Here is a 19,334-nt window from a genome sequence, read left to right as displayed (position 1 = left end):
GTTTAAATTTTAGGCAATTTTCTACTGGTCCGTTTCTTGTAGCAGCGACCTTAATTAGCGAACTTCTGAAAGTTATGCTAATTTTGTTTTCTGTTCTGTAATCAACTATTAAAACTCCTTTACAGATTTTGCCGTCTCCGCAATAACGAATTTGCCACAAACTTGGAATTTGTTTCCACTTTTCCCTCAAAATTGGATTGTTTTTCCAAATCCAGTCAGCCAGACCGAATGAAATGAACCCGCATCCATCTGTGAAATTGTGATTAATATCCACATGTTTTCGCTCAATATCGTCCGTTTTGATGATTTTCACATCTTCAGGTAAGTTTACAATATACTGACAGCCAGTGAACAAAAGCCCAATGTATTTTGTCCTTTTAGCGACTCCTTTTTTCTCCAAAGCTGATAAGTCGTGAATGAAACTTTTTATGACTAATTTACATTCTTCATCAGAGCCAAGCATGAAATAAAAGGATCTTTTTTGAACTTGAGAGTTACTGCATCCCACAATGTTATAAGTTTGTCCCCCGTTCGCAGAAATTCCTTTCCGAAGAATATTTTCAACAATTCCATCTTTGAACATTGTTTGCGTATCTCCTGGATTGAATTTCTTGCTGACAAAATTGACGACAAAAAAGTTATCCTCGTTCTGAGGAATCTTGTCCGTTAGTTTAGATTTCATTTCTTGCTTTGAGGAAGTTTTCGATTCCTCCAAAAATTTCTCATTTTGGTTAAAAATGTACTCAAAAAAGAGCGAATTTACTTCCAGTTCTTTGCCATCTTGGAAACATTCTTCGTCCAAATCAAAAGAATTTACTTCCAGTTCTTTGCCATCTTGGAAACATTCTTCGCCCAAATCAAAAGAATTTACTTTCAGTTCTTTGCCATCTTGGAAACATTCTTCGTCCAAATCAAAATCAAACGATCGTATTTTGGCTTCAGCATTTCGTTTTGTTTGGTTTGTTCGACCAGTCTTTTGCTTTTGTTCTTTTTGGCAATTTTTCGCTTGGTCCCAGACGCTAGGAGGTATTTCAGCAGCAGTTTTGGGAAACAAAGTCAAAGACGCAGACTTTTGAAAAGATCCCAGGAGGTCAAACACATCCCGAGAACCCATAGATCTCAGTTATGTGCGTCCCTAGACAGATCCAATTTTTGTTGTGTGGATGATCTTTTGAATATATTTGTAGTTTAAGGAGCGCTGAAACAATTTGAATGAGCTGAATAATCGCTAAGGCAATTGTTGATCTAAAAATTCTAACTTTTCCCTTCAATTTCTAAAAGAAAATGTATTTGTGTATTTCTTGTTATTGTTCCGATTATTGAAAATGAGGAGAAATTTTGTATTTGGTTGTTTTAGTTTTTTTTTCTTTTTTTTGGCTTCCACGCAAAATCAGGTACCACAAACAATCATCGGAATGGGTTGAGCGATATATCAGATTTAAGCCCTTTCAATTGTAATTCCAATTACTTTAAAACCATTTTGAAAAAAATTTCTTTGTCGAAAAAAACACGTTTTGAAAATTTTGAGTTTAATTCTGTTTTTGGGTGATTAAATAGAGCTAGGAGTTCTTCTCAAAAAAAATTTCTTCGAGTGGTGAAAATCTTACTTTTAATCCGGAAAAGCATAACCGGGAGATCTTTGTGACCGAGAAATCTTCGTGATTTTTGTGGAAAAACACTTTCAAACATTTTTAAGAAATCCAAAAGGTTTGCAAATTCAATAGTGCTTTTTCATTTTATATCAAATTGATGTTGTACAGAGAGGCGAAGCTGGGCTTCGCAAACAGTAGCGAGAACACGACAAAAAGCAGCTTCATAAGAAAAAAGAAAAAATACAAATCAGCCTGGAATTAGTAAAACTTTGCCACGTATTGGCTTCAAACAGGCGACCTCGAGAATTGGAGTCTCACGACCAGCCCTCTCGGCCACAAACGCTCAACAATCGGCAAATACTAGTCACAAATAAAGCAGCTACACGTGCTAAAAAAATGCCAAAGTAATGTCGCAAAAGTGGCACCAAATACAAACAGACACAATTTTGCAAGTAATAATTTGGAATATAACAAACTGAAGGCACCCACACTAACTTTGCATGTAAAAAATTACAAAGCATACAGCCACATTAAGTACAAACTATCATTTCTAAAAAATTACGAACTATATTGAGTTTAAAAAATTCTGAAATCAAGATTTTATGATTGTTATGTTGTTTGAAACAAAAAGCTTTTTTTTTCGAATCATTTGATGAGTTAAAAATGCATCAACTGTTGTAATTTATTAATACTCGAATGTCAAACCACATGCTATCAAAACGCCGTAAAAGTGCCACCAAAAACTACCCCAATATTTACGACTTAGTTTAGAAAAAAAACACTTAGGTTAGAATTCAACTGATCTGAAAATTGTCTTTAGAAGTTTTCTATAAAAATAGGCTAGAACTTTTTACTAGACAATTTTGAGTCCATTTAAGTTATGGATTGTTTTAAGCCAGAGTTGCTAAAAATTATATATTTTTCTATTCGATGAAAACTTTTTGTAGCAGTTGCTTGAGGCTAAGTCCTGAACCCTACCCTAGCCCCCTTGTTGCATATAACAAGTTGCAAATATAACTTGTGGTATTTTTGCATTAGAAAATCCTTTATTGGTTTTAGCAACATCTGATTAATTATGCTTGGTCACATCTGGTCGTTTTTTTCCGACCTACCTCGCATAAATTAGCGCTCTGCAAATTCGAATTTCTACTTCATAGCTCAATTTATAATTGTTTCCGAAATTCAAATTTTTGGCAAAAGTGTAAAATTGGCATTTTTGAATAGCATTTCATTTGGCAGTGTAATGTATTTACAAAAACTATCTTATAGCAAGTACAATTGATTGAAAACGAAATGACTATACTATGCATTATAAATCTCAAATTTCATACATGCGCCATATTCAAAGTTAACACCTATTGTAAGATATCACCCACCCTTGTTTCAGATAACTCCGTTTGAAATAACACTTGAATCCAAAATCTTTCCAAGCAAAGACGATATTTGGCAGCATTTGTTTTGCAAAACCTTGTTGAAAAAAATCACATTTTTTCATTTTAAAAACTTGAAAAAGGTTGCTGAGTTGGTGAAGTAGCACACAGTCGTCTTCATTTCTTCATCTTCAAAATCAGCAGTATTCAGACTGTTGCACAATTTCAGACTAAATATTCAGGGAAAAGTAAGAGAAAAATCAGACCGAATTTTCTCGAAATTGCGAGTATGCGAATAACAACTGAAAAGCCTCTAATATAGAGCTCTTTAGATCCCTATAAATTTCCTTCGATATGTCAAAATCGGCTGAAAAAAATCCACTCTGTTCCACGGTTTCTTCCCACTCTTTCGAGAAAATTTAAATCAAAAAGTTTCGAGAAATGGAGCTTAATTTTTAATACTTCCTTGTCCCTTTTTTTCTCAAAATAAACCCCTTTATTTCAAAACTTACAGATTTTACCCAATAAGAAATGCCCGATTTTGTAATCAACAAAGAAAAAATATATTCGTTTTGATGTACAGTAACATTTTGTCTATAAAAAAGCAAAAGAAGTGTCCTAAATTGAGTACCTCTCAAAGCTAGAAATTGGAACATGAATTGACACAAAAAAGAAAATTTCCTTTTTACTACCGATAAACAGAAAGGAAAAATCAAAGTTCTTAAAAAAACAAACAGGAGTTCAAAACCTTGTAATTGACACCACTGAGGGAGCACATGATTTGTCAGATCAAGTGCTGGTCTTAGAAAATGAGTATCCAATTTATTAAAATTCTCGTCCATTACAATCTGATATTATAAGTTTGGTACTAAGGTTATCGAAACCCTAAAATATCCATATTCAATTTGTATACTAGATTCAATCAAGTCATTTTTGCTCCAAAGCTAAGGTTTTTATGTACTCGATTGAAGAAGAAAAACAAAGAGCTCTCAAACAACATCAAAAGTTCCTCAGTTCCTATAAGTGTATATTGCAAAAATCCTGTGTTCGAAAAAAAAGCTAGCATGTCCAAAAAAAATGTATCAAAAGTATCATCAAAAGAAGTTAATTTACCATTGAAAACCTTCATTTTAAGATTGCTGATTTGTTCGCCACCAAGTTTCATGCCTAACTAAAAGCTGGTTTAAAATTGGTTTAAAAGCTTGACATCATTTCAAGCTTTTTAATAAAACGCTATAAACGGAAAGCACAATGCAGAAAAGTGAACTTAGCTGGTGTCATGATTCAAGTTATGGATACTTGTACTATTGTAAAGATCATCAAAAACACTCTTGGCAATTAAACTTTGTAGCAAATTTGTTCTCATTGAACTATTTTTTAACGTAACCTTTGTTTATCGGTTAAAAAATAAACTAAGAGTCTCCTTAATGAAATTTTTCGAAGTAGTGTATATGTGGCTCAGAATAGACATCAAAAAACATAACCCGATAAACTCCAATGATTCCAATGTTGTCTATTCTAAGCATTTGAGCTAAAAAGAAACGAACTAACTTGTTTAATACAACATTGCGCAACATTTATAGGTCATAGTGATATTGTTTGTTGAGTAAACCAAAAAAAATGCCCCGATTATCAGAACTAAACGAATCATTTCCGAATATCTAAGCAACTTTCGTTTTGAATCAACAATTTAAACCTTTAATCATTTTCTGCCAATTGACCAAGTCATCAGGCGTCTAATTGATGGCAGCGGAAATAATAATAAAATAATTAACTTATTTTCAATTTGGTAAATAGACAAAGTCATAATCGTAAGCGATCATCCATGAAGGTAGCACTAATATGGTAGAACATTAAATAGGCTGTTCAGCCGTTCGAGTGATTTCTCTTTTGAGCATTTGTTTCCAATTTAGGTTTTTAAAATTATAATGTTTGTATGCTCAATAAATTTAGTTTGTTTACTATGTTAAAGCTAAATAAGTTTCAATTCAAAATGAAACAACCAAATCAAAATAAAAACAAAATTGAAAGTTTTTCCTTTTTTTATCCAAATTACGAAATTTTACTAGCACCAAACAATGTTTTCCCGGATGTCATTCTCTTGAATGTAGTTAATACGAAAATTGTACATGAAAAGCTTTTAATTGCTTTGGGTAGTTCCTAAACCTAAGATTTAACCCCCACGGTAACCTTATGGTGGGGGGGGGGGGGGGGGTGGATAAAAATGGTTGAGCGTTACTTTCAGTAACCAGACCCACATCCCTTCTAGACGGGGTTTTTGCCCCAAAACGGGGCTACAAATTTTCTTAGCCAAAAAAATCTCACATTTGCATTTTTTTTAAATAAAACGTGTTTAGGCAAAGAAATATCTATTTGTGAAAACAAGGCACTGTATGAAAGATTGGCACAAACTTCGCGCTACTACAGATTTTGTTTTATCTATTTAATTAACAGATTTCGTCCCATATCCAATATCCTATTGTAGGGAAACGAAAGTTTCCTTGATAGTAAATTGTCAAGATCCTAACTTGAACTAGTTTGGCAACGGTCATTGCTAATTTAAGATGTCTGAGAAATGTCAGCGCAATAAATACCTTTGACAAGTATGCATACAGATTTCGTCCCATATCCAATATCCTATTGTAGGGAAACCAAAGTTTCCTTGATAGTAAATTGTCAAGATCATAACTTGAACTAGTTTGGCAAAGGTCATTGGTAATTTATGATGTCTGAGAAATGTCAGCGCAATCAATAACTTTGACAAATATGCAAACGCCCTAACAGACGGGAGAAAACTTCACTTTATATAAGGTCACATAAAGCTGACAGAAGCTGCAAAAATCTGAAATTTGGGTAAAATCATTAATTACTCGGATTAAGAATAGAAACGGGGTAACCCGGGAACATCATTAAAATTGTACATTCAGAACAACCAGTTGCTTTATAAAACCTTCCTCGATAAACACTTTCAATAAGAAGTTCCTGTAATTATCACATAAGTCTGTGGGACCAACTTTGAATATAAATAAAAAAGCAGTTTAAGATATTTCGAACTTTCGATTTAACTTATACTGAATCCTTGTTTCAATCCGAAAAAGTACGTGTTGGGCTGATCCTACAGTGGCGACAGAGAAAACAACAAGATTCAGGACGAATAAGTGAATTTCAAAAAAAAATCGAAGTGATCAAAAGTTGTCGAGCATGCCAGGAAAACATTTAAAAAAACAAATAAAATGTTCAAATCATGTTTCATAGAGAAAACCAGGAAAACTCGACAATGAATCGATCAACCTTGAACTTTTTTCAGCTGTTTTGGGTAGTCAATTGTCAATTAATTGTGTAAAGCAAGAAGCAATTGTACCGATTTTCAACGGAAAGGTAAAAAAAACCGAGTTGAAAAACAAAATTTCTGAGACAAAAGCGGATAAACTGTAGTTGGAGGGACATGAAGCGTTATTTTAAGCTGGAAAAAGCGGATGAGAACTAGAAAAACTCCAATTACAGGGATAAATAAATAAGTAGGGTGGGGGTTAAGTATGGCAACGGCAAGTTCGGTATCCAAGATATTATTGCCGGAGGCATTCACCAGTTCTAACGACTTTGAAAACTACTTAACACACTTTGAGCTTTTAGCCGAACTACAAAATTGGAAACGTACTGTACGAGGAACCAAAACTGATGAACGGCCGCATTATTTCGCGTTGAGATTGCAGAAATCTGCAATCGAATTTTAGCGTACCCTCCCAGAGGCAACCAGAAGTAGCTATAATGAGACCGTTAAAGCTTTTCAAAGACATTACAGTTAAAAACCGATGGTGTTCCGCGGACGGCTAGCGCTTCGCGTGCAGCAGGCAGGAGAAAAACTAACAGATTTAATGGGGGATTTACAGCAATTGGCGCTGACGGCGTACCCAAACAAGTCCCAAGAAAAACATGATCACTGAGTGGTTCGAGGTTTTCTCCATGGGATCCACCACATGCGAGTTAGACTTGAGCTCCGCAAGTCAACTGGGGACAAGGACATGAACATTGCGAATACTTTAGAGCGGGAACTTCACCTGGAAGCCGTAATTAGAATTGAGGAAGAGGAACCAACGCCACGAATAGCAGCCATACGGAGGGATGAAACAGAAATCCTAATAGACTCGGTGAAAAAACTAGTCCAACAGATGTCGGTTGGTAATGAAAATAATGCCCGGAGCAGTGACGGTCAAAAAGACAACAGCCACTGAGGAGAAACGCAACGCGATGGAAACCAATCTAGGGAACAAGGTTCAAGAGAACGAGCAAGAACTCGCACCCCAGGACCAAATTCGCGCTAAAGAAATGGCAATCACAGTAGGGAAAACAACTATGACAAATGTCGACTATGTGGGCAAAAGGACTGCCGTAATTGTTTTACTTTTTGGAACTTCTACCCACATTAAACGAAATTGCCCTTGGAAAAAAGGACGGAACATACCAATAAAATCAGGGTGTTATCCACTAACAATACAAATTGTTTCAAGGTGGAGTTGTTTTTGAACGGGAAATTGATAATAGGACTGTTAAACAGTGGGAGTAGCAATTCGTTCATGAGTGTCGACACGTATGAACGGCTTGGAAAGCCGGGAAGCATAAAGTCTTTTAATATTAAAAGTGTTAGCGGCTAATAGTTCGGCGTTGAAAACAGTTGGCAGTGTCGACATCAAAATCTAAAATTCGGAGGGTTCGCGCAACAGTCTTTAAAAACGGCGGATAACTGCTTACCCCGCCTTCGTGGTTTGGACTTCATGATAGATCACGAATGTATTCTAAATATTGGCGAACAATTGCTATACAGTACGAAACATCGGACAGCACTACCTATATCAACACGAACAACGACCGGTATCCGAACCTTTGCAATAGCAGAGAGGAATGCAAGAATCACCAGCAGACAAGAAAAACTAGTAGAAATCGTCATCAAGGTTGAAAACGGTACCGTCTTCAGTAGCACAGAAGGTTTAATTGAAGGCATACAGGAATTCAAAGAAAAAACCGGACTACTGGTAGCTGACTCACAGGTTAGCATAAACAAGAAAAAAGTTGCCTGAAGGTACTGAACATGCGAAATGAAGCAATTGGCATATACCATGACAGCATAATTGCTCTTTATACCAATTTCAGAAATCAGATTCAAGTAAACAGACTCTTTAGTAGCAAAGAATGACCGCAGCATCAGCAGCCTTTCAAATTGGACAAACACGCTACTCTGGACAGTGCACAATTGTCATCTGAAGAAAAGAAAAAAGTACAGATAATATTTGATAAACATAAGTTGGACTTTTCGCGCAGCTCAACGGACTTATGGTTTTCGGATAATATCAGACAAAAAAAGTTAAACGCTGACGCAAGAAGCCATTTCGGCTGGCATACTAAAGTATCGGTTTTGAAAAACGGAAAGCCATAAAAAAGATCGGACAGGATTTAAAAAAAAAGCAGCCTAGTTGAACCAAGTCACTCTAATTGGGCAGCACTATCGATACTTGTTAAAAAGGACGATTCCCACAGATCAGTAGTTGATTACAGAGGATTGAACAATCAGATCGAAAAGACAAGCTGGCCCCTACCAAGGATAAAGGTTGTCATCGACTCATTGGATGGTAATATGTTCTTTTCAAACATTGATTCAACTTCTGGCTACTTTCAAATGGCACTAGATGAAGACTCTGACGACTTGCAAAATCTTATGGCCTTTATAACGCCGATCGGTCTCTATTAAAGGAAAAGACTACCGATAGGTCTCACTTCTGCGCCTGGAGCATTTCAAAACTTAATGGAGTTAATACTGAGTGGGTTATCATACGAAATTGGTTTGGTGTACATAGAAGACTTTATAATCTTTGGTAGAACATTTGAAGAACATCTAGAGAGGTTGAAACTTATTCTGTGTCGACTGACAGAAGCAGGGTTTAAAATAAAAGGATTGAAATGCAGGTTTTTCCAAAAAAATCCATTTTCTTGGACATATTGTGTCGAACAACGGCGTAGAAGTTGATCCGGAAAAGATAAACGCAGTAAAACACATAAAAGATCCTCACATTATCAAATAACTGCGGGCGGTATAAGGACTCAATGGTTTCTACCGAAAGTTAATTGAAGGGTTAGGAAAAACAGCGGAACCGCTTTTAATTACTTCGGGTAATTCCTAAATCTAAGATTTAACCCCCACCCACGGTAACCTTCTGGTGGTGATGGTGGGGGGGGGGGGGGGGTTGGATAAAAATGGTTGAGCGTTACTTTCAGTAACCAGACCCACACCCCTTCTAGACGGATTTTTGCCCCAAAACGGGGCTACAAATTTTCTTAGCCAAAAAAATATCTCACATTTCCATTTTTTTAAAATAAAACGTGTTTAGGCAAAGCAACTATCTATTTGTGAAAACAAGGCACTGTTTGAAAGATTGGCACACAATTCGCCCTTCTACAGATTTTGTTTTATCTATTTAATTAACAGATTTCGTCCCATACAGAGTTCGTCCCATTTCCAATATCCTATTGTAGGGAAACGAAAGTTTCCTTGATAGTAAATTGTCAAAATCATAACTTGAACTAGTTTGGCAAAGGTCATTGCTTATTTATGATGTCTGAGAACTGTCAGCGCAAAAAATAAATTTGACAAATATGCAAACGCCTTGAAAGGCGGGAGAAAACTTCACTTTATATAGTGTCACTTAAAGCTGACAAAAGCTGCGAAATCTGTAATCTGGGTAAAATCAATAATTACTCGGATTAAGGATAGAAACGGGTAACCCGGGAACATCATAAAAATTGTACAAATAGAACAACCAGTTGCTTTATAAAACCTTCCTTGATAAACCCTTTCCATAATAAATTCCTACAATTATCACATAAGTCTGCGGGACCAACTTTGAATATAAATATAAAAGCAGTTTAAGATATTTCGAAATTGTAATTCAACTTATACTGAATCTTTGTTTCAATCCGAGAAGCACGTGTTGGGCTGATCCTCCAGTGGCGACAGAGAAAACAACAAGAGTCAGGAAGAACAAGTGAGTTTCGAAAAAAATTCGAAGTGATCAAAAGTTGTCGAGCATGCCAGGAAAACATTTAAAAAAACAAATTAAACGCTCAAATCACGTTTCATAGAGAAAACCAGTAAAAATCGACAATAAATCGATCAACCTTGAAATTTTTTCAGCTGTTTTGGGTAGTCAATTGTCAATTAATCGTGTAAAGCAAGAAACAATTGTACCGAATTCGACGGAAAGGTAAAAAAAACCGAGTTGAAAAACAAAATTTCTGAGACAAAAGCGGATAAACTGTAGTTGGAGGGACATAAAACGTTATTTTAAGCTGGAAAAAGCGGATGAGAACTAGAAAAACTCCAACTACAGGGATAAATAATTAAGTAGGTTGTGGGTTAAGTATGGCAACGGCAAGTTCGGTATCCAAGATGATATTGCCGGAGGCATTCACCGGTTCTAACGACTTTGAAAACTACTTAACACACTTTGAGCTTTTAGTCGAACTACAAAACTGGAAACGTACTGTAAGTGGAACCGAAACTGATGAACGGCCGCATTATTTCGCGTTAAGATTGCAGAAATCTGCAATCGAATTTCACCGTATCCTCCCAGAGGCAGCCACAAATAGCTATGATGAGACCGTTAAAGCTTTTCAAAGACATTACAGTTAAAAACCGATGGTGTTCCGTGGACGGCTAGCGCTTCGCGTGCAGCAGGCAGGAGAAAAATTAAGATTTACTGGGGGATTTACAGCAATTGGCCCTGAAGGCGTACCCAAACAATTCCCATAACATACGGGATCACTGAGTGGTTCGAGGTTTTCTCCACGGGATCCACCACATCCAAGTTAGACTTGAGCTCCACAAGACAACTGGGGACAAGGACAAGAACATTGCGAATGCTTCAGAGCGGGAACTTCACCTGGAAGCCGTGATTAGAAATGAGGAAGAAGAACTAACGCCACGAATAGCAGCCATACGGAGGGATGAAACAGAAAACCTAAAAGAATCGGTGAAAAAACTAGTCCAACAGATGTCGGTTGGTAATGAAAATAATGCCCGGACCAGTGACGGTCAAAAAGAAAACAGCCACTGAGGAGAAACGCAACGCGATGGAAACCGATATAGGGAACACGGTTCAAGAGAACGAGCAAGAACTCGCACCCCAGGACCAAATTCGCCCGACAGAAATGACAATCTCAGTATGGAAAACAACTATGACAAATGTCGACTATGTGGGCAAAAGGACCATTGGGCGAAGAACTGCCGTATTTGTTTTACTTGTGGAACTTCTAACCATAATAAACGAAATTGCCCTTGGAATAAAAGGACGGAACAAACCAATGTAATCAGGGTGTTCTCCACTAACAAAACAAACTGTTTCAGAGTGGAGTTGTTTTTGAACGGGAAATTGATAATAGGACTGTTAAACAGTGGGAGTAGCAATTCGTTCATGAGTGTCGACACGTATGAACGGCTTGGAAAGCCGGGAAGCATAAAGTCTTTTAATATTAAAAGTGTTAGCGGCTAATAGTTCGGCGTTGAAAACAGTTGGCAGTGTCGACATCAAAATCTAAAATTCGGAGGGTTCGCGCAACAGTCTTTAAAAACGGCGGATAACTGCTTACCCTGCCTTCGTGGTTTGGACTTCATGATAGATCACGAATGTATTCTAAATATTGGCGAACAATTGCTATACAGTACGAAACATCGGACAGCACTACCTATATCAACACGAACAACGACCGGTATCCGAACCTTTGCAATAGCAGAGAGGAATGCAACAATCACCAGCAGACAAGAAAAACTAGTAGAAATCGTCATCAAGGTTGAAAACGTTACCGTCTTTAGTAGCACAGAAGGTTTATTTGAAGGCATACAGGAATTCAAAGAAAAAACCGGATTACTGGTAGCTGACTCACAGGTTAGCGTTAACCAAGAAAAAAGTTGCCTGAAGGTACTGAACAAGCGAAATGAAGCGACTGACATATACCATGACAACAAAATTGCTCTTTATACCAATTTCAGAAATCAGATTCAAGTAAACGGACTCTTTAGTAGCAAGGAATGACCACAGCATCAGGAGCCTTTCAAATTGGACAAACACGCTACTCTGAACAACGCACAATTGTCATCTGAAGAAAAGAAAAAAGTACAGATAATATTTGATAAACATAATTTGGACTTTTCACGCAGCTCAACGGACGTATGGCTTTCGGATAATATCAGACAAAAAATAAAGTTAAACGCTGACGCAAGAAGCCATTTCGGCGGGCATACCGAAGTATCGGTTTTGAAAAACGGAAAGCCATAAAAAAGATCGGACAGGATTTAAAAAAAAAGCAGCCTAGTTGAACCAAGTCACTCTAATTGGGCAGCACCATCGATACTTGTTAAAAAAGACGATTCCCACAGATCAGTAGTTGATTACAGAGGATTGAACAATCAGATCGAAAAGACAAGCTGGCCCCTACCAAGGATAAAGGTTGTCATTGGATGGTAATATGTTCTTTTCAAACATTGATTCAACTTCTGGCTACTTTCAAATTGCGCTAGATGAAGACTCTGACGACCTGCAAAATCTTACGGCCTTTATAACGCCGATCTGTCTCAGTAAAGGAAAAGACTACCGATAGATCTCGCTTCAGCGCCAGGAGCTTTTCAAAACCAATGGAGTTAATACTGAGTGGGTTATCATACGAAATTGGTTTGGTGTACATAGAACACTTGATAATCTTTGGTAGAACATTTGAAGAACATCTAGAGAGGTTGAAACTTATTCTGTGTCGACTGACAGAAGCAGGGTTAAAAAAAAAAGGATTGAAATGCAGGTTTTTCCAAAAAAAAAATCCATTTTCTTGGACATATTGTGTCGAACAACGGCGTAGAAGTTGATACGGAAAAGATAAACGCAGTAAAACACATAAAAGATCCTCACATTATCAAATAACTGCGGGCGGTATAAGGACTCAATGGTTTCTACCGAAAGTTAATTGAAGGGTTAGGAAAAACAGCGGAACCAATTTACAAAGTTCTTAAGAAAACAACAAGAATCAGGACATTTATAAAACCTTCCTCAATAAACACTTTCAATAATAAATTCCTGTAATCATCACATAAGTCTGCGGGACCAATTTTGAATATAAATAAAAAAGCAGTTTAAGATATTTCGAATTTTCAATTTAACTTATACTGAATCCTTGTTTCAATCCGAAAAAGCACGTGTTGGGCTGATCCTACAGTGGCGACAGAGAAAACAACAAGAGTCAGGACGAATAAGTGAGTTTCAAAAAAATTCAAAGTGATCAAAAGTTGTCGAGCATGCCAGGAAAACATTTAAAAAAAAACAAATAAAATGTTCAAATCATGTTTCATAGAGAAAACCAGGAAAACTCGACAATAAATCGATCAACCTTGAAATTTTTTCAGCTGTTTTGGGTAGTCAATTGTCAATTAATCGTGTAAAGCAAGAAACAATTGTACCGAATTCGACGGAAAGGTAAAAAAAACCGAGTTGAAAAACAAAATTTCTGAGACAAAAGCGGATAAACTGTAGTTGGAGGGACATAAAACGTTATTTTAAGCTGGAAAAAGCGGATGAGAACTAGAAAAACTCCAACTACAGGGATAAATAATTAAGTAGGTTGTGGGTTAAGTATGGCAACGGCAAGTTCGGTTAAACATGACAAACTCCAGTAGAAATCGGAGAATCCCCAGTAGAAATCGTCATAAAGGTTGAAAACGTTACCGTCTTTAGTAGCACAGAAGGTTTATTTGAAGGCATACAGGAATTCAAAGAAAGAAACGGAATACTGGTAGCTGACTCACAGGTTAACGTAAACCGAGAAAAAAAATGCCTGAAGGTACTGAACATGCATAATGAAGCGATTGACATATACCATGACAGCAAAATTGCTCTTTATACCGATTTCAGAAATCAGATTCAAGTGAACAGACTCTTTAGTAGCAAAGAATGACCGCAGCATCAGGAGCCTTTCAAATTGGACAAACACGCTACTCTGGACAGTGCACAATTGTCATCTCAAGAAAAGAAAAAAGTACAGATAAAATTTGATAAACATAAATTGGACTTTTCGCGCAACTCAACGGACTTATGGTTTTCGGATAATATCAGACAAATAAAAAGTTAAACGCTGACGCAAGAAGCCATTTCGGCGGGCATACCAAAGTATGAATTTTGAAAAACGGAAAGCCATAAAAAAGATCGGGCAGGATTTACAAAAAAGTAACCTAGTTGAACCAAGTCACTCTAATTGGGCAGCCCCATCCATACTTGTTAAAAAAAGACGATTCCCACAGGTCAGTAGTTGATTACAGAGGATTGAACAATCAGATCGAAAAGACAAGCTGGCCCCTACCAAGGATAAGTGATATCATCGACTCATTGGATGGTAGTATGTTCTTTTCAAAGATTGATTCAACTTCTGGCTACTTTCAAATGGCGCTAAATGAAGACTCTGACGACTTGCAAAATCTTATGGCCTTTATAACGCCGATCGGTCTCTATTAAAGGAAAAGACTACCGATAGGTCTCGCTTCAGCGCCAGGAGCATTTCAAAACTTAATGGAGTTAATACTGAGTGGGTTATCATACGAAATTGGTTTGGTGTACATAGAAGACTTTATAATCTTTGGTAGAACAATTGAAGAACATCTAGAGAGGTTGAAACTTATTCTGTGTCGACTGACAGAAGCAGGGTTAAAAATAAAAAGGATCGAAATGCAGGTTTTTCCAAAAAAAAACCATTTTTTTGGACATATTGTGTCGAACAACGGCGTAGAAGCTGATCCGGAAAAGACAAACGCAGTAAAACACATAAAAAATTCGCACAATATCAAACAACTGCGGGCGGTATAAGGACTCATTGATTTCTACCGAAAGTTAATTGAAGGGTTTGGAAAAACAGCGGAACCACTTCACAAAGTTCTTAATACGAGTGAAAAATCCGTTCCTAATGAAGCGTGCAAAAAAGCATTGAAGGAGCTGAAAGAAAAACTACAGCAGGCACCAAAACATTTCACGCATTAATTCTGGAACTAACACAGAACCGTAACGTGGCTTTATAGCTTCAAGGAGCCAGTCAGTCGGTATGATAGCGACACGGTTGGAAATACTAGTACAGTTCCAATTCGAAATCAAGCACGAAGCAGGAAAGAAAATTCCACATGCAGACTGCTTATCAAGGGTTCCAAATAACATTGAGGTGGTTAATCAAAACAGAAAAAAAACAGATATTTTGAACAATATCTGGGAACAAGCTCTGAAACTCCCGATTTGGAAATACAAACGGTTCAACTGAAACCTAATGAAATATGGACGGCAAAAAACTGGGTGCAAAATAAGAGAGGGAGCAGCATTTCGTTCATGAGTGTCGACACGTATGAACAGCTTGGAAAGCCGGGAAGCATAAAAACTTTTTTTAATAAAGTGTAAGCGGCTAATAGTTCGGCGTTGAAAATAGTTGGCAGTGTCGACATCAAAATCCAAATGAAACCAAAATTCGGGGAGTTCGCCCAACAGTTTTCAAAAACGGCGGATAACTGCTTACCCTGCCTTCGTGGTTTGGATTTCATGATAGATCACGAAAGTATTCCAAATATTGGCGAACAATTGCTATACAGTACGGAACATCGGACAGCACTACCTATATCAGCACGAACAACGACCTGTGTCCGAACCTTTGCAATAGCAGAGAGGAATGCAAGAATCCCAGCAGACATGACAAACTAGTAGAAATCGTCATCATGGTTGAAAACGTTACCGTCTTTAGTAGCACAGAAGGTTTATTTGAAGGCATACAAGAATTCAAAGAAAGAACCGGATTACTGGTAGCTGACTCACAGGTTAACGTAAACCGAGAAAAAAAATGCCTGAAGGTACTGAACATGCATAATGAAGCGATTGACATATACCATGACAGCAAAATTGCTCTTTATACCGATTTCAGAAATCAGATTCAAGTAAACAGACTCTTTAGTAGCAAAGAATGACCGCAGCATCAGGAGCCTTTCAAATTGGACAAACACGCTACTCTGGACAGTGCACAATTGTCATCTGAAGAAAAGAAAAAAGTACAGATAATATTTGATAAACATATATTGTACTTTTCGCGCAGCTCAACGGACTTATGGTTTTCGGATAATATCAGACAAAAAAAGTTAAACGCTGACGCAAGAAGCCATTTCGGCTGGCATACCAAAGTATGAATTTTGAAAAACGCAAAGCCATAAAAAAGATCGGGCAGGATTTACAAAAAAGTAACCTAGTTGAACCAAGTCACTCTAATTGGGCAGCCCCATCCATACTTGTTAAAAAAAGACGATTCCCACAGGTCAGTAGTTGATTACAGAGGATTGAACAATCAGATCGAAAAGACAAGCTGGCCCCTACCAAGGATAAGTGATGTCATCGACTCATTGGATGGTAGTATGTTCTTTTCAAACATTGATTCAACTTCTGGCTACTTTCAAATGGCACTAGATGAAGACTCTGACGACTTGCAAAATCTTATGGCCTTTATAACGCCGATCGGTCTCTATTAAAGGAAAAGACTACCGATAGGTGTCACTTCTGCGCCTGGAGCATTTCAAAACTTAATGGAGTTAATACTGAGTGGGTTATCACACGAAATTGGTTTGGTGTACACAGAAGACTTTATAATCTTTGGTAGAACATTTGAAGAACATCTAGAGAGGTTGAAACTTATTCTGTGTCGACTGACAGAAGCAGGGTTAAAAATAAAAAGGATCGAAATGCAGGTTTTTCCAAAAAAAAAAAACATTTTTTTGGACATATTTTGTCGAACAACGGCGTAGAAGCTGATCCGAAAAAGACAAACGCAGTAAAACACATAAAAGATTCGCACAATATCAAACAACTGCGGGCGGTATAAGGACTCATTGATTTCTACCGAAAGTTAATTGAAGGGTTTGGAAAAACAGCGGAACCACTTCACAAAGTTCTTAATACGAGTGAAAAATCCGTTCCTAATGAAGCGTGCAAAAAAGCATTAAAGGAACTGACAGAAAAACTACAGCAGGCACCAAAACATTTCACGCATTAATTCTGGAACTATCACAGAACCGTAACGTGGCTTTATAGCTTCAAGGAGCCAGTCGGTATGATAGCGACACGGTTGGAAATACTAGTACAGTTCCAATTCGAAATCAAGCACGAAGCAGGAAAGAAAATTCCACATGCAGACTGCTTATCAAGGGTTCCAAATACCACTGAGGAGGTGGTTAATCAAAACAGAAAAAAAACAGATATTTTGAACAATATCTGGGAACAAGCTCTGAAACTCCCGATTTGGAATTACAAACGGTTCAACTGAAACCTAATGAAATATGGACGGCAAAGAACTGGGTGCAAAATAAGGAGAGGCCAGAGAAAAGGCAACTGAGTGGCTCCTCAAAGACTTCATGGAAATTTTGGATAATTTTCAAAAATTTGCCAATTGAAAACGATTTGTTGAAAAGAAAAAACTAACCAAAGAACAGTACATCGTGGTCCAAATTGTTGTGACTCCAGTGTTCATGCAGAAAATGATCGTTTTGCTACATGGATCTTGTGGACATTTTGGGTATGAAACGGCTTTTCAGCGTCCTCAAGAAAGGTCTGACTGGCCTGGAATGAGTCGGGATATTAAAGATAGGATTAATAGCTGTGAAAAATGCATAGCAAAAAAAAATCTAGCCAGAAACAAAAACATCTACTCCAGACATGGAAGCCAAGCCATCCATTTTGGCAGGTAGCGTTGGATATCATGGGAGCGCTACCGGAATCAGTAGGATTCAAGTATATTCTTCTAATCGGAGATCAATTCCCAAAGTGGTACGACGCGATACCATTTCAAAACCAAGAAGCAAAGAGAGTAGCTACGGCATTGGTCGATAATTTGATTTCACGCTTTGGCTGCCCAGCAAATCTGCACAGCGACAAGGGATCAAACTTCATATTATACCTTTTCAAAAATATGTGTTCCGTACTGGGAATCGATAGAACTAGCACAACATCTTATCATCCTCAGGGAAACGCAATGATTGAAAGAAGCGACAAAACAATTGAAGAAGCTTTGTCTATAAATGTGGGAGAAAACCACAATGACTGGGCCAAATATTTTCAAACAGTTATGATGGCTTGAAGATCTTCAGTTCATGCAGTGACAAAATACAGTCCGTATTAATTGATTTTTTGTCGCCCTGGCTCTTTGCAAGTAGATTGCATGTACGAAACATCACAAACTAAAGTCTTTGCAACGCCAAGCGACTATGTCAAAAACTTAAAGAAAGAACTCCAAACAAGCCACGAATTGGTGCGTGATACAATGAACGTCGAACAAGAACGGCAAAAGACCTACTACGACAGAAAACAATACGGACCTAAATATAACGTGAACGACATAGTACTCTTTTTAACCGAACCCTTGGCAAAGGACAAACAAAAAAAATGAAGTCGTTTTATAACGGACCACACATAATCAAAAAGATTGTATATGATCTAAAATTTGTGATTGAAGACCAAAAATCTAAGAAACAGCAAAAAGTTCATTATGATAGGTTAAATGTTTTTCGTGAACGAACAAAAATAAACGCTCAGGACAAAAATAAACGCGGGAGAAAAGAAAAATTGTGCCAAAAACAAGGCAATAGAAGAAACAGAGGAACAAGAAAACGATTTTAGTTGTGGAGTTCCCTAACGTCAACTCAAAAAGTAGAATCTCCTAGTCGGGCTACCCCTGACAGAGAAGCGGTTACATCAGAAAGAATAAATCACAATCAATTCAGTACTCCAACGGAAGTATTGGACATTAAAAAACCGATCGCCACACTAGCAATTACAGAGACTACCCTAGTAGAGCCGCCGACAAACCAAGGAGAAGCGTAGGAAACAGAACAGCCTCAAAAATATCAATAGGAGGAAAAGCAAAAACAGGATCAGAATCTAAGGCAGCTAGTACTGTAAATGATGTTAATAATCAACCACTGCATGGAACAAGAGGTAAAAAACGATGCATTACTAGAAAAAAGAGCGAACAGTTAGCGCCTAAACGATTTGGGGACTACTTGTTTTATAAAGACCATGATGATGATAATGAAGATAATAGTAATGTTTTTGTTCAGACAATTTACTCGTGAAAACAAATTACATATCCTTTTCATGGAAAACAAGGAAGCGTTCTTTGGTGAGTTAATCATCATTTTATATGCCTAGGGAAAACTAACGGGCAAAACTTTAATCGCATATGATTTTTGAAAACATTATTAAGACTGAAAGAATATCCTTGAGCAAAGTTAGCAATTGCACTTAAACAAAAGGGAAACCAGAAAGGCTTTAATGCG

At 37.3% G+C, this 19,334-nt stretch overlaps 2 protein-coding genes across 2 annotated transcripts in view; both read left to right on the top strand.

Moving 5' to 3' along the window:
* LOC134840490 (Bardet-Biedl syndrome 1 protein homolog) overlaps positions 1-19,334 on the top strand; it is a gene marked incomplete in the record, with an annotated part of 512,639 nt that overhangs the window by 182,447 nt on the left and 310,858 nt on the right.
* LOC134840491 (uncharacterized) overlaps positions 1-19,334 on the top strand; it is a 453,696-nt gene that overhangs the window by 182,447 nt on the left and 251,915 nt on the right. The gene's annotated exons all lie outside the window — the stretch shown is intronic.

Source organism: Symsagittifera roscoffensis, chromosome 2, assembly GCF_963678635.1.
Source record: "Symsagittifera roscoffensis chromosome 2, txSymRosc1.1, whole genome shotgun sequence".
NCBI classification, from domain to species: domain Eukaryota; kingdom Metazoa; phylum Xenacoelomorpha; order Acoela; family Convolutidae; genus Symsagittifera; species Symsagittifera roscoffensis.
This window is presented reverse-complemented; position numbering and strand designations above follow the sequence as displayed.